This window comes from Culex quinquefasciatus, chromosome 2 (assembly GCF_015732765.1).
Source record: "Culex quinquefasciatus strain JHB chromosome 2, VPISU_Cqui_1.0_pri_paternal, whole genome shotgun sequence".
In the NCBI taxonomy this organism is placed as follows: Eukaryota; Metazoa; Arthropoda; class Insecta; order Diptera; family Culicidae; genus Culex; species Culex quinquefasciatus.
In genome coordinates this window covers 23897385-23912464 of record NC_051862.1, presented here as the reverse complement: position 1 = coordinate 23912464, position 15080 = coordinate 23897385, and the positions used below count along the sequence as shown (strand labels likewise).

The window sequence follows — 15080 nt, the reverse complement described above, 5'->3', positions numbered from 1 at the left end:
AACAAAGAGATTTTTTTCGCAGCAAATGATGCTTGTTTTTAAATCAAATTATTTTATGGTTGGGTCTGTAACATAACAATTTTTGATGGAGACGACAAAAATCAGGTTGTTTATTTAATTATAAGTTTTGGCAAGGAGGTAAGAATGGAAATAAATTGGACTTTATTTAATAAATTTTGTATCTGACAAATAACGGATAAAATTGATAAAGATTTTCCTTTTCTAAAACGAAATTATAGTTTAAAAGAAAATTGTTGAAAACTCGCCAAAACATGCTTAAATTTTTTTAGCGATGACACAATTCTTTAATTAAGAAAAAAAGAATATAACTGGTAAAGTACTTTTGAGAAAATATCACTAGTATTTTTCTATGAATCTAAATTATGATTTATTTCAATTGACTTTGACATATGAGCAATTCTCTGAGATTTCGGCCATTCGATTTTTTTTTTGTATTTTTTAATCCAGCTGAAACTTTTTTGGTGCCTTTGGTATGCCCTAAGAAGCCATTTTGCATCATTAGTTTGTCTATATAATTTTCCATACTAATTTGGCTGTCCATACAAAAATTATATATGAAAATTCAAAAATCTGTATCTTTTGAAGGAATTTTTTGATCGATTTGGTGTCTTGGAGAAAGTTATAGGTATGCATAAGGACTACACTGACAAAAAAATGATACACGGTAAAAAAATGGTGATTTTTAATTTGACTTTTTGTCACTAAAACTTGATTTGCAAAAAACAATATTTTTATTTTTTTTATTTTTTGAGATGTTTTTGGGGATATAAAATGCCAACTTTTCAGAAATTTTCAGGTTGTGCAAAAAATCTTTGATCGAGTTATGAATTTTTGAATCAACACTGTTTTTTTCAAAAAATCGAAATATTGGTCGCAAAAAATTTTCAACTTAATTTTTTGATGTTAAATCGAATTTGCAATCAAAAAGTACTTCAGTGAAATTTTCATAAAGTGCACCGTTTTCAAGTTATAGCCATTTTTAGCTAACTTTTTTGAAAATAGTCGCAGTTTTCCATTTTTTTTTTAAATAGTGCACATGTTTGCCCACTTTCGAAAAAAAACATATTTTAAAAAGCTGAGAAAACTCTCTATATTTTGCTTTTTTGAACTTTGTTGACACGACCTTTAGTTGCTGAGATATTGCCATGCAAAGGTTTAAAAAGCAGGAAAATTTATGTTTTCTAAGTCTCACCCAAACAACCCACCATTTTCTAACGTTGATATCTCAGCAACAAATTGTCCGATTTTCAATGTTAAAATATGAAACATTCGTGAAATTTTTCAATCTTTCCTGAAAAAATATTTTCAATTTTTTTAATATTAAATGTTTAGCCCTTTTGAAATCTTAGTCTTGATTTGAAAATTTTAAAAGTTTTTCAAATTTAGTTTTGACCAATTGCTTTTATTTTGATTTGTTTTATTTTATCACCATCTTTTTTGACAATTTCACCACCATTTTATCACCTCTTTTTTGACGATTTTCTAAAAAAAAATTCTTTTAATCATAACTTTGCAACTATTTGAGCAAAAGGCTTTCTACAGGTTGCATTTTATAAAAAAATAGTCGAAAGAATTCGATACAAATAATAATTTTTTCAATAGGTTTTAAGTATTAAAATTCAGTTTTGACCAATTGCTTTTATTTTAATTTGTTTTATTTTATCATCATCGTGTTCTCCGGACAATTTTACATAATAATCAATGTAGATCTCAAGCTTAAATTAAATATTGGCGAGATACAGTGATTTTACTAAAAAAAAAAGATTTTGCGCTGCACTCTGTTCCCATGAAATAAGTTTCTCACATATAAAAACCGAACTATGTGGGATTCATCCTTTGTTGAAAAGTACACCATGTACTTCCGAGTAAAATCGCTGTATCTCGCCAATAGTTCATTTTAGTTTGAGGTCTACATTGATTATTACGTAAAATTGTCCGGGGAACACGATGGTGATAAAAGAAAACAAATTAAAATAAAAGCAATTGGTCAAAACTGAATTTTAATACTTAAAACGTTTAAATATTATTTGTATCGAATTCCTTCGACTATTTTCTATAAAATGCAACCTGAAGAAAGCCTTTTGCTCAAATAGTTGCAAAGTTTTGATTGAAAAATTTTTTTTTTAGAAAATCGTCAAAAAAGAGGGCGGTGCCAAAAACAGAGGGATGGTCCAATTAGCACCAAACTTGGGATTTCTGTTAACTATCGATAGATGAACGTTGCATCCAAGTTTGGTCCAAATAGGTGAAGGTCGAGTCCAAAAATGTACTCAGTTGCCCTGGAATGACCCATATTGCAACAGAAAGATTATTTTGATATTTTGATTTATACAGTTCTTGTTCGGTAACTGGGTGTTGTTCATGTTCAATAAACAATTTTCAAACATTTTGAAAAAGACATTTGAATTGAAAACATGACGAAAATCGCATAACTTTGGGGCGGTGCCACAAAAGAAAGGGTTGTCCAATTTGGTACAAAATCGGGGGTCATAAATGTTTTGATAATATCAACAGTTCACCAAAATTTGAACTTGACCAGAAAAAGTCGATTTCAAATTTGTACTTTTTTGTACACAGTTGAGTTGAGCGTTTACAGATAAAAGCGTTCTTCTCGGAAAACTGTGTTTTTCGAAAAATGTTTATTCTGGGAAATGTCCATTTCAGTTAACTTTTCTTGCGAAAAATGGAATTCAAGGTATTGTCAAGCAATTGAATAATAAAGTCTGTTTTAGCATATAGTCCACTCAAAAATCAGAATTGTGTCGGAAATTATTACTATTCGATACAATTACTGAAAATTTGCACATTTAATCACTTAAATGAGTGCCATAATGAACTTAAAAGCAAAAAAGCAAAGCAATTCACTTTAACAATCCCCGGGTCTTTTGTGGTTTCTGTTGCAAGTTTCTGCTCTTTTCTGGGCGTCCGAAGGGTATGTGTGGTGAGTCACCCAAAACCTCTTTGACGCAATTGGACCGACGTTTTACTTCCCCATCCGATAGAAGGCTTAAAAGCAATCAAAATCAAATTATTCACTCTACAGAACTGGTAATTTTGATAATGTGATTAAGCCATTTGTTCGTCACTTTCAAATGATAGGAAATGTAAATATTTTCAATACGTAATTGAATTGTAAAAACAAAACATTACAGCCTTACTGATAGATGGATTGAGAACAGCATTTTGGCCAATGATCCTGTTCAAGGGCATCCTTTTGACTATTGGTTTGCGTTGGCAAGCCAACCTAATCGGATTATCTGGATTGATTTTCCCCGGTAAAAGTGCGCTGTAAAGTGTATCCACAAGTTGGGAGGCCAATTCAGTCGAAAAAAAAACCGTTGAAATATTGCTGATTTGCCCAGATTTTAAGAAAGCTCTGCTGATATGGCATGGTTTTACGGTGGTTTATTGGTTAACCGGTTACTTTAAGAATTTATGAACGATATGGGATTTTTCACCCTCAGTTTACTTGAGCAAGAAAATATTTTTTTGAAATTTGAGTTGCGAAATAATTCAAATATTTCAGAAAAAATGCTCAAGAGTCTCAACACAAGACAAAAAACCAACCCACTTCCCGCTACCTCAAACTGGAATGTCACTCCAGAACAACCACTTATGGATGCTCTCCCAACTCCCGTTAAAAGAGCGCCACCGGCGGGAGAAAATTGAATTTAATTGAATGCGCTAATGTGAATTTTCCGGAACCGTGCTCTTCTTGCCGCGGTGACGCGAAACAGGAACAACATACGTCACACTCGTTTGTGACGCTCTGACGTAAAAAAAAGGGTTATAAAATTATCATCGTCGTTTAACGTAATTAAGAAACCGGGGGGTGGGTTTGAACCATACACGCTACTGGCATGTATCACCTCTTTGGTGTAAAAAGTCAGAGACAAATGGAGACTTTATTTTTTTAGATTTTTTAAGTACCTAGTTTAATTTTGAACATTAATCAAAACACATTTGCTCTGAGTTTGTTTACACAATTGCACCTCTATTTTTCTGTGACTCTATAAAGATTAAAGGGGGTGACATGACGTATGTCATCACAGCGATACAACATACAACTTTAATGAAAGCTGGAAAAGCTCATGTTGACAACGTTTCCGGTTCCATTCATTGATTAGTTCCCGGTCCTGGGGCGATTCCAATCGATGATAACAGATCTGCTACCGGTTTGGATCCACGCAGTTATGGGAGGCGTCTATCACCGATTCTTGGCACGTTTCGTTTGGTCCCCGGTGGAAAATCGATGGCTCATAAATCAGGCCAAGTTCGCTAATAACTCTGAACGGTGAAAGTTGGGGGGTCGAGTTATAGATTGAATCATGTTGCGCCGTCGTCCCCCTGGGCGATTTGCTCACTTTGGTTTTTATTTATTGTGGGGTCGACTACGTGGAAGATCGAGCTCTGCTGATAAGTGGTTTTGGCCGGTGTTTCAGAGAGGTGTGAAAGGGAGACACTTTTTCCCTGGGGAGCAGTTATGAGTGCTTTTGTAATTGAATCCTAGACTTTGGTGGACAAAAAAAGCACTTAAAATGCTTGAAAATTTGAAAGGATCTAATACACTTTGACGAATGTTGTTCGCGATTTGCAGTAAAATCAATATTTTGCTTTTGATTTACACTTTTTTTAACAGACTTAAATGGAACACAATATTTCTCGATTGTAGGACAAATGATCAAATGACAAAAAATCAAAGGGACAAAATGAAATTCTTACGCGATAGTTCAAAGATTTTTTTTTCAATATTAGTATCTTAAATCTCAAGGAACTCTGGCAACTTTCGGCTTTGCAAACTAACTTAAAGCTTTGAATCAACTACAAATTATGTTAGAATAACAATTCAACCGTATTTATCCTCAAAATATAACTACAATTTCTTCCTTGAGGCACTGCTCAGGCTAGTTTGAATTCACTATCAAACAACAATATTGATTCTGCTGAATAAAGGACCAGATAAGCTCTTGGAATACGCGTCACCAAGCATTTCCTGCATCCGACCATTATGACCAGCGTTGTCACTGTGCGTACGGTGCTGAAATCCACAGTTCAGAGGGTATCAGATCCCTGGCCACCACTCACTATCCTTTGGCGGCACGTGTACATTAGGGTGACTTGATGTTGCATGAATATCTATAGTGTACAAACAAATTTAAAACGCTATGCGGAACGATAAATTTGATCTAATTTCTTCAAAATGCTCAAATAAAACTTTGAAAACATTTGTCAAAAATTCAATTATTTCGAGCAACCCTAGTGTAAATCCTGTCCTGTCGATAACATGGATATCATCCCAAAACGCACCACAAATGTTGGCTTTCCCTATGTTATGTTACCACGCCAAATAAACTGACTCACGAGGTTTGACCACCCCCCTTTTACCCCTTGGGAAAGCTCGCCCGCAAAGATGAGACAACTGTGTGGACACTAATGGATGCGGCGGATCACCCCGGTGGTGTGTCGGTGATGAGTGAGTTCTGTTGTGGCTTCGGGGCTGTGGGTCAGTTAATTTAATTGAATTTGGCTTGTCGAGGAGATGTTAGACGCTTGGCGTTAATTACAGCTACACAGAAAAAAATATTTCTGTAAATTTACATTATTTATCATGTACCAAAAGGTATCATGATAAATGATGTATATTTACATTAGGTTCATTGGAAATTTACATTAGATTCATTGGAAATTTACATTAGTTTTGAAAATTTACATTAGTTTTGGAATTTACATTAGTTTTGAAATTTACATTAGTTCAAATCAACTAACTCTGATTGGCCAATGGGAATGAGAAGCTCGACTTGGATTGCAGTAGGAAAAGGGTGTGGCCTATGTTCTATTTTAAAATGAGTGAAGCGGGCAGCAAAAGGAAATTATGATTTTAAAAAGTTGTTTCACAGGTAGGGGACGCTTTCTCGTCGACGGCCAAGTGGAATGGCGCTGGACTGGAATCGAACGGACGACGGGTAGAATGTTCGATGCTACTGCTGCTACCCGCTGCCGACTGAGCCATCTTCGCATTTTATAAACGAATGGCTAAAGCATCAATTTGTTCAGGGCGAGGTTCCGACAGTGGGCCAGCGAAGTATGAGAGCGATAGAAAGAGAACCAAATATTGATATTTTTGGTTCGGGTAGTTTTGAAGTCAACGTTTGGCAGAAATACATTGGATATATGATTTACATTAAATAGGAATTTACAGGAAGCCGAACACGGGTAGAAATTCATCAGATTTGAGTTTCCATGCTCAACGTTTCCATTAGATTCATGATTTACATTAGATTTAGATTTACATTGGAGTGATTTCCATGACTTTTTACTCTTTACATCATATTTCAACATTACATTGAGTGAGTTTACATAAGAAACAGTAATTACGTGCTGTGTAAATTTACATATTTTTTTCTGTGTATGTCAGTTGGGTTTTGGTATGGTTGGTGGCATTTGAACTGATTTGTAATTATAAATTGAGTTCGTAGATTTGCTAGGAGTTGATTTGACTGGAACTCTGAAATGTTTATATATAACTGAATTTTACCTTCTAGAAGCATGAGCTGCATCAGGCAATACTTCTCAATTAAGTTTTTATAAATTATATGAAAATACAAAAATACAAAAAAAAAAAAAACAAAATATAGGTTGGAATTGGTTTAACCGGGATGTTTTAAATTGATCCTTCAACATCAAACACCCAGAACTAAAACTTTCAACTATTACTTCCTTAAGTCACCATCAAAGTACCTCTCCGAACCGTCCAGCGCAGAAACTTCTGCAATTATGTTCCGAAGATCTTTGGTCGCAATAGTCGACAGCAAAAAAAAATGTCTCAATACAATGTTCAACTCTTTGGTCCATCTTAAGCCGAGTCGTTTGAACTTACGAAAACTTAACAACATCAAAATGAGAAAAAAAATCATCGCAAACTTTCCCTGCTTTGCAGTAATTTTAATGAGACGGAATCATCAAAGGTACGAACCAAGCTGCTCGCCAATTCTTCCCTTCAACCAAGAACTTTCAACTGTCAAGAAAGCGAACCATCGTCACGTTTGCGCCGTTTGAACTGCTTCAATTGAGTCGGAAAGTTTGGCCAACTTTGCGTTTAGCATAATTTTTCCCGTAATGGCACCTTGTGTTGCGAACTTTGCTGGCTCAAGTTTTGACCAAAGTTTTTTTCAGGCGCGCACTTTTCTGCGTTTTGAATAATGAGCGAGCAGCAACAACAGCAACAGCCGTCAGGCAAAGAGCTGGAAAGCTGGATGGGTACTGATTATGCATTCAGCAAAAGCTTGCTCTCCGGCAAGCAATGAGAATTATGCGTTGTTTGTTAAACATGATAAGTTTTATGGTTGAAAGAAAGGAAAAAGTTTGTGTAGTAAAATCTAAGAAGTCTGCTTAATAAAGTCAACCGTAACTGTTTTAGCTTGGAGACAAGTAAGAGTTTTTGTTTCAGTTTAGAAATTTAGTGAAAATCCGATTTATATTAGATTTATAAAAGCTGTGGTGAGTTTTAAACAGCCGTGGTGAGTTTCCAATCATTCAAATTGACCGTTAAATGGTTCATTTATTGACTATAAAAGAGATTCACGTTTATTTGTCTTTTGTTTGACTGAAAATACAGCAATTCCAAATTCCTTGGCCGACAAAATTAAACCCTTTTATGGTCATTAGGGTGACCTACGCTGAGTTAGGGTGATCAAAAATTAAAATTTTCATTTTTCGCAAAAACTAAATTTTTTCGTCCGATTTTAGCTCACTTATACGCAAATGGGAGATGTTATGATAAAATAGTTTACAGTTTTGAAGATAAAACCAAACATTTCAAAAAACAATTGAAAATGTGTTTCTATATTGACAAACTACTCTAACTCAATTAAACGCAACCTCTAACTCAATTCAACTGTTAAATTCCAGATTGACCGATCTCGATGCCACTTTGCTCCCACTATAGGTAAGTTTGTTAGTGCCCCAACTTGTTTACAATTATGAAACCACAACGTCGCCCTAACTCCATTAGTCCATTTGTCCTTCCAATTTATTTCAACCGCGGAAACCGCTACCCATCATGTCCACATATTCGCAAATGCAGTTATTTGGCGGGAGAAAATTGCATTTTGACCGAAAATGAAAACAACTGTAAACAATCTGTCCAAAATGTGAATTCGGGGGAATTCCGTTATTTGATTGCATGATTGAACTATTTTTTTCAGCTCAGTCACGAATGGAATTCATGTATGAAGGAGACATTAAGCTATTCAACCAGATCAAAGGGTAGTTCTTTTTTGTTGTGGTGGCAAATTTTGTTTATTTGGAAACGGATTTTTTCAGTATTTCTGCAGTATTTATGCACAACACCTGACAATGTCTATCAAGCTGCGCCTAGACATGCACATGAAAATTAGTTCATTTGCTTACTGATTTGCTATGTCTACACCAAATACGAAAATGTGAATCATTTCCGTTCGAAATCATAAACGACCATGCGTCCCCATCGATGAGTAAAATTTCGTGTCATGCTAGACTCAGCCAGGTTCATATTCAGGGCAACGTTTAAGAATTTACTACAAACAGTCTCGTCAGCACATCAGAAAAAAAATCGTAAATCAAAGTGAGAAAAATTGTACGGTCCAGCGAGAATCGTTTGATTTTTCCCTTCCTCATCCCTCACCCATTCTATGGAACCAGTAAATGGCAGGAAAAAGGCATCGAAAAAACAACAAAAAAAAGTCACCCGTCAGCTTGCGAACGTAAAACACTTTCTGGCATAAACAGTTTCCCGCCAGCTCGACTGTTTGGGTTGGACCGTATCGCGTACCATGAACCATCTGAATCTACGTCCGCTGCTTTGTGGACTGTGTTGGCCTGCTTTCAGCACATTATGCTACACGAGAAGGTAAACTGAACTAATTGACCGGTCAAACAACTTTGGTTTTGTTTGAAATTCCAGATTTTTTTAAAGTTCATAAAAGAATTAATTTAAAAGATATTTTTTATCTTGTTGTGCTTTGTAAAGTATGCCGAGAAAAACGCGTTTTGTGTTGATCACAACATTTTAGCCGTTTTGTTTTTTCATATCGGTAGCCAAAACTAAACACTATTTTAGTGAAATTCAAGTTTTGGAACATCATCTAGACCAGGCCTGCCCAACCTACGGCCCGCGGGCCGGATCCGGCCCGTGAAGCCATTTCATCCGGCCCGCGAGGGATCCTGAAAATTGTTCAATTAATGGCCCTTCATGACATTGCAAATATTTATTTAATGAAATAATGAAATTAAAGTAATAAACAATGTAGTTGATTTTCAAGAAAATTAAATTTCCATGTTTTCAAAACATGTTCTTCGAAATCCTTTGATTTTTTTATGTTTGATTTATGCAAAAAAAAAATATTTTAAATTAAGTTTTGAACATTGTTTGCCTTAAATTTGGACGGCTTTTTAAAATTGTTATTTGAAAACTTAAAAAATCTTGTGTGTTGATTTTTTCAAAAGCAATATTTTGAATTTTAAAGAGCCTTGTAGGAAAAATAACACAGAAATCGAGATTTATTTGAAGTTTGTGTGCAATGTGCATCCTCCTTCTTTAGCATTCTTTGTAACTTGAAATGTTAAGGATAAAAATTGAGAAAGATTTATTTAAAAATGAAATCATCTGTTTTTCGTCAACGAAAACTATCTGGCCCGCCAACGCTTTTGAAACAACAAATTTGGCCCGCAATGCCAAAAGGTTGGGCACCCCTGATCTAGATGGACAGAAATCCTGATAGCTTATCCGGTAACTCTTTGTTGTCGAATTTGTAAACACTGCAATGTTTCCGAAATTGTGTTTTTAAAATCGACATTGTTGCTTGAAATTGATTTTTTTGACGATTTTGGAAAAATCGATGTTTACATAAAGTTACCGGATTAGCGTACAGGATTTCTATTCGTGTACCTACTGGAGTAAAAATCTAGCTTTTGTCAAAAGTGGATATTAGCCGTTTCTTCAATGATGGGTAGTATATCAGTTGTTAACCTCCATTGAAGACTTAAATTTAACGGGTTACAGATTTTACTCTGTTCTCAAGATACTGCTATTTGATGGGAGTGGCCAATTTTGTGCATTTTAATTGTTTGTAATTATTGATTGGCTCTAATTTATTGGGGACCATTTTATTTTTAATGGGTATAAAATGGATGAAAAATGGCATGTTGATACATTTTTTATAGTGAAATTGGCACTGGAACTCGAACTTCATAAAATTATCTGATGAAAATGAGATCTAAGGGGTCTCTCGAGTAAAAACTTACACCTAAAAAAATCATCAAAAGAAAATCAAATCAAATTATTCGCTCTACAGCTTGCCTTGGCGTTCTCGATTGCGAGATTCCTATTCGAAACTAGGTGTCCGAAGGCTTGATTGTTGAGGCAATTATTGCAAACCTCTTTTTACACCTATGCTTCCATCCACCCCGGGATCCGAACTGACGACCTTTGGATTGTTAGTCCAACTGCCTACCAGTGACTCCACCGAGGCAGGACCCAGGGAGACGACTCCTACACCTGGATTGAGCTAACGACCTATCCCTCTAGGTTAGACCGGGGCCAACATTTACTTCTCCGTCCGACGGAAGGCGTGATCAGACAAATCTCGTCTCGAAAAATGCCACCGGGACCGTCTGGGATCGAACCCAAGCCGACTGGGTGAGAGGCAACCATGCTTACCCCTACACCACGGTCCCGCATAGGAAAAGAAAACAGCCTTTATTTTATATTCGCAACAATCTGCGATTTGCAATTTTAGATTTTAGTTACAGACATTTTAATATTTTATCAAGGTTTTATGCGTTAAAACTTTGTGTCCCAATTTACCCCACTTCCCATTAAGCTAGAGCTCTCATATTTGACACAGATGCTAGATATATGTCTCAAACATCCCCTGAAAATGTCAGGCAGATTGGTGAGGCCAAAATGACTTCCCTAAAAAAGGTGTATGCCCTGTTCTTGGACTCGCTCTGAACTGAAAATTTCCAGTTTTTCATTTTTTTTTCTAGTAGTATTGTACATTCCTGAAAATATTTTTCTTGGAAAGTTGAGAAAATTGCCAATAAATTGATTAACCCTCTATTGCCCAAATTTTTTTTTCAATTTTTATTTTTCCCTTGTTCGGGAGGTCATTTTGGGCAACTTTTGTTTCGCGAGAAACTTTACTTCCCTTGTTTTATGTTTTTCTTGTTTCATTTTTAGTATTTAAATTTGCATTTATCTTGTTTAGTTTATGTTTGTTTTTGGTAGTATTTGGCCTATTCTACACCTCTTATCATTACATTTTGCTAATCTAATTTTTTCATGTTTTTAAGTTACTTTTTTCAATTTTTGCATGATTTTCACATTTTCTGCTATAAAATGGTACCAATATCATTTAAATTGTAGAAAAATGCGTAGAGGCATAGTCTGGGGCACTAGCAAAAATACTGCATACTTCTTTTTGTTTACAATATAGGCAATGTTAGTAAAAAACACAGCCAAAGTTGAGCCCAAGAAAAATGACATTTTATAAAACATTGGCATGGTCACATAAAACAAGTAAAACTTCCAATCCATGAATTTTCTAAAAATTCAAGAGTTCTTCTTTTAAATGCTTTTAAAAGGTAAAAAATTGGTTGAAAAATTGATTTTTGGCGATACTCTAAATCGAAGCCCGCCTAAAGGCGGGGTTGGATTGTAGAGGGTTAAGAGAGCAGTTCTCTACGGAATCGGTCTTTTTTCTTTAATTTTAATTTTTATATTTTTGAATCCGGCTGAAACTTTTTTGGTGCCTTCGGTATGCCCAAAGAAGTCATTTTGCATCATTAGTTTGTCCATATAATTTTCCATACAAATTTGGCAGCTGTCCATACAAAAATGATATGTGAAAATTCAAAAATCTGTATATTTTGAAGGAATTTTTTGATCGATTTTGTGTCTTCGGCAAAGTTGTAGGTATGGATATGGACTACACTGAAAAAAAATGATACACGGGAAAAAAAATTGGTGATTTTTAATTTAACTTTTTTGTCACTAAAACTTGATTTGAAAAAAAAACACTATTTTTATTTTTATTTTTTTTTTATATGTTTTAGAGGACATCAAATGCCAACTTTTCAGAAATTTCCAGAATGGGCAAAAAATCTGTGACCGAGTTATGATTTTTTGATTCAATACAGATTTTTTCAAAAAATCGAATATTGGTAGCAAAAAATTTTCAACTTCATTTTTCGATGTAACATCGAATTTGCAATCAAAAAGTACTTTAGTGAATTTTTGATAAAGTGCACCCTTTTCAAGTTATAACCATTTTTTGGGTAACTTTTTTGAATATAGTCGCAGTTTTTCATTTTTTTAAATTAGTGCCCATGTTTGCCCACCTTTGAAAAAAATATTTTTGAAAGGCTGAGAAATTTCTATATATTTTGCTTTATTGAACTTTGTTGATACGACCCATAGTTGCTGAGATATTGCCATGCAAAGGTAAAAAACAGGAAAATTGATGTTTTCTAAGTCTCACCCAAACAACCCACCATTTTCGAATGTCGATATCTCAGCAACGAATGGTCCGATTTTCAATGTCAAAATATGAATCATTCGTGAAATTTTCTGAGCTTTTCGAAAAAAAATACTTTCAAATTTTTTAAACCAAGACTAACATTTCAAGAGGGCCAAACATTCAATATTACGCCCTTTTAAAATGTTAGTCTTGGTTTAAAAATTTTGAAAGTATTTTTTTCGAAAAGATCGAAAAATTTCACGATTGTTTCATATTTTAACATTGAAAATCGGACCATTAGTTGTTGAGATATCGACATTCGAAAATGGTGGGTTGTTTGGGTGAGACTTAGAAAATATCAATTTTCCTGTTTTTAAACCTTTGCATGGCAATATCTCAGCAACTAAGGGTCGTATCAACAAAGTTCAAAAAAGCAAAATATATAGAATTTTCTCAGCTCTTCAAAAGTATTTTTTTCAAAAGTGAGCAAACATGTGCACTAATTTTTTAAAAAAGAAACACTGCGACTTTTTTTTTTTAAAAAGTCACCTCAAATTTGATTTCACTTGAAAACGGTGCACTTTATCAAAATTTCACTAAAGTACTTTTTGATTGAAAATTTGATTTTACATCGAAAAATGAAGTTGAAAAACTTTTGCGACCAATCTTTCGATTTTTTGAAAAAATCAGTATTGTTTAAAAAATTAATAACTCTGTCAAAGATTTTTTGCACTACCTGGGAATTTCTGAAAAATTGGCATTTAATGTCTTCTAAAACATATCAAAAAATTAAAAAAAATAAAAATAGTGTTTTTCTGCAAATCAAGTTTTAGTGACAAAAAGTTAAATAAAAAATCACCAAAAAAATTTTTACCGTGTATCATTTTTTTCCTGTATAGTCCGTATCCATACCTACAACTTTGCCAAAGACATCAAATCGATCAAAAAATTCCTTCAAAAGATACAGATTTTTGAATTTTTACATATCATTTTTGTATGGACAGCTGCCAAATTTGTATGGAAAATTATATGAACAAAAAAAAAAATGGCTTCTTTGGGCATACCGAAGGCACCAAAAAAGTTTTAGTCGGATTAAAAAATACAATAATTAAAATTTAAGAAAAAAGATCGATTTGATAGAGAATTGCTCAGTTATAAATATTACCTTAAAAATGTGTAAAAATATGAACCTGATGAAAATTTACCAGAAACTGTTAAACATACATCAGTTTCTGATGTTATGTTACACATTTCTTTACACAAAATCTGTTACCATTTCTTGAGGAATATTATCATCATTTATTTCTGTGTATATAAATTTCTGGAAATTTTAAGTTTTATTATAAAAGATCACAAAATATCGGCATTTTTTTTTGAGTTTTTCAAAAGCCGTTTATTTTGGTTTTTATCTGTTGAAATTTAAAGTTTACGTTTTTTATATAATTTGAAAAAAATAGATCACTGATATGTTCACAAGAATAGACAATTTTCAAACACAAAAACATTTAAAAAATACCTCAATCTATTTATATTTATCTCGTGTACAAATGTTTGTTTAAATTTTGTTTGGAATTTTGGACATTAAATGGAATCGAGGCACCAGATGTCTTTAAAATTTTGATCAAAAACTCAGGCTCAAACTCGAGGCAAAAACTCATACTAGCCGAAGTTAGTTTAATCATCAAAACCCTGATTTTGTTTTAAGAAAATCATTGAAATACATATTTTTTCAATGACTATCTTTTTAAAGCGTTTGCTCGTTTTGCACAGTCGCTATTTCAATATGCATTTTTTTTGTTTCGTCAAGGTTGCTCTACGTGGTGTACCACGTGCAGCAGGGAACGAGCATCACACCAGCACAGCAACAGCTTGGTGACCTTAGTGACTTCATCCAAGCGTGCTTGTTTACTGATTCGCAGCGAAACTTTACTGCATAAAGGATTTTGAAAATCCTGGAACTTATGGCTATGGAAACCAGTTTTGTTGCATAGACGAAAGGATTTTTTTTGGAAACAATGTTTATGGGAACAAAAATTCCACATTTCACAAAAAAAAACAATACTCGGCATAACACCTTCCTCAACAAAGTGTACGATGAAATTCAGATTTTTTTTTTGTGTTTCATCAATCCTTTCGAATGGTCTTCCCTCTCCTAAAAAAAATGCTCCAAAGCGTAGTTCGTTATTTCGGACCGGATTTTTTTTTGCAGCTCTCCAGCTGTGAAACCGTTTGTTATGATGGTTGGTTGGTGGGTTGGTTATGGTGATGGTGTGATCATAAACAGATGCACTGTTGCACCAGCAGCACCAGTGCAGTGATGGTGTCCATCAAGGATTCGATGCACAAATTGAATATTCATACTGGTGGGGGCTGATGCTGGTGGAGTAAATGTTTTCCGAGGCTGAATTAAACCCCGATCATGAATTATTCTGGACAGAGAGCGATGGCCTGAAATGGTCGCTGGAATGCTAGGAAATGTGTCACCAAATAACGTTTCAAAATGTAATGTCGATTTCAACGGGATGTCGATGCTTGAATCGATTATGACGCGGGGAAGTGATT

At 34.3% G+C, this 15080-nt stretch overlaps 1 protein-coding gene across 2 annotated transcripts in view; it reads left to right on the top strand.

The window, feature by feature from the left end:
• The window catches only part of LOC6048201 (orexin receptor type 2), a 227297-nt gene that overhangs the window by 52621 nt on the left and 159596 nt on the right, over window positions 1-15080 (top strand). For both annotated transcript variants that reach the window (XM_038253430.1, XM_038253431.1), the window contains exon 3: window positions 7930-7966. The gene's annotated coding sequence lies outside the window, so the exon portion shown is untranslated. The remainder of the gene's footprint in view (window positions 1-7929; window positions 7967-15080) is intronic.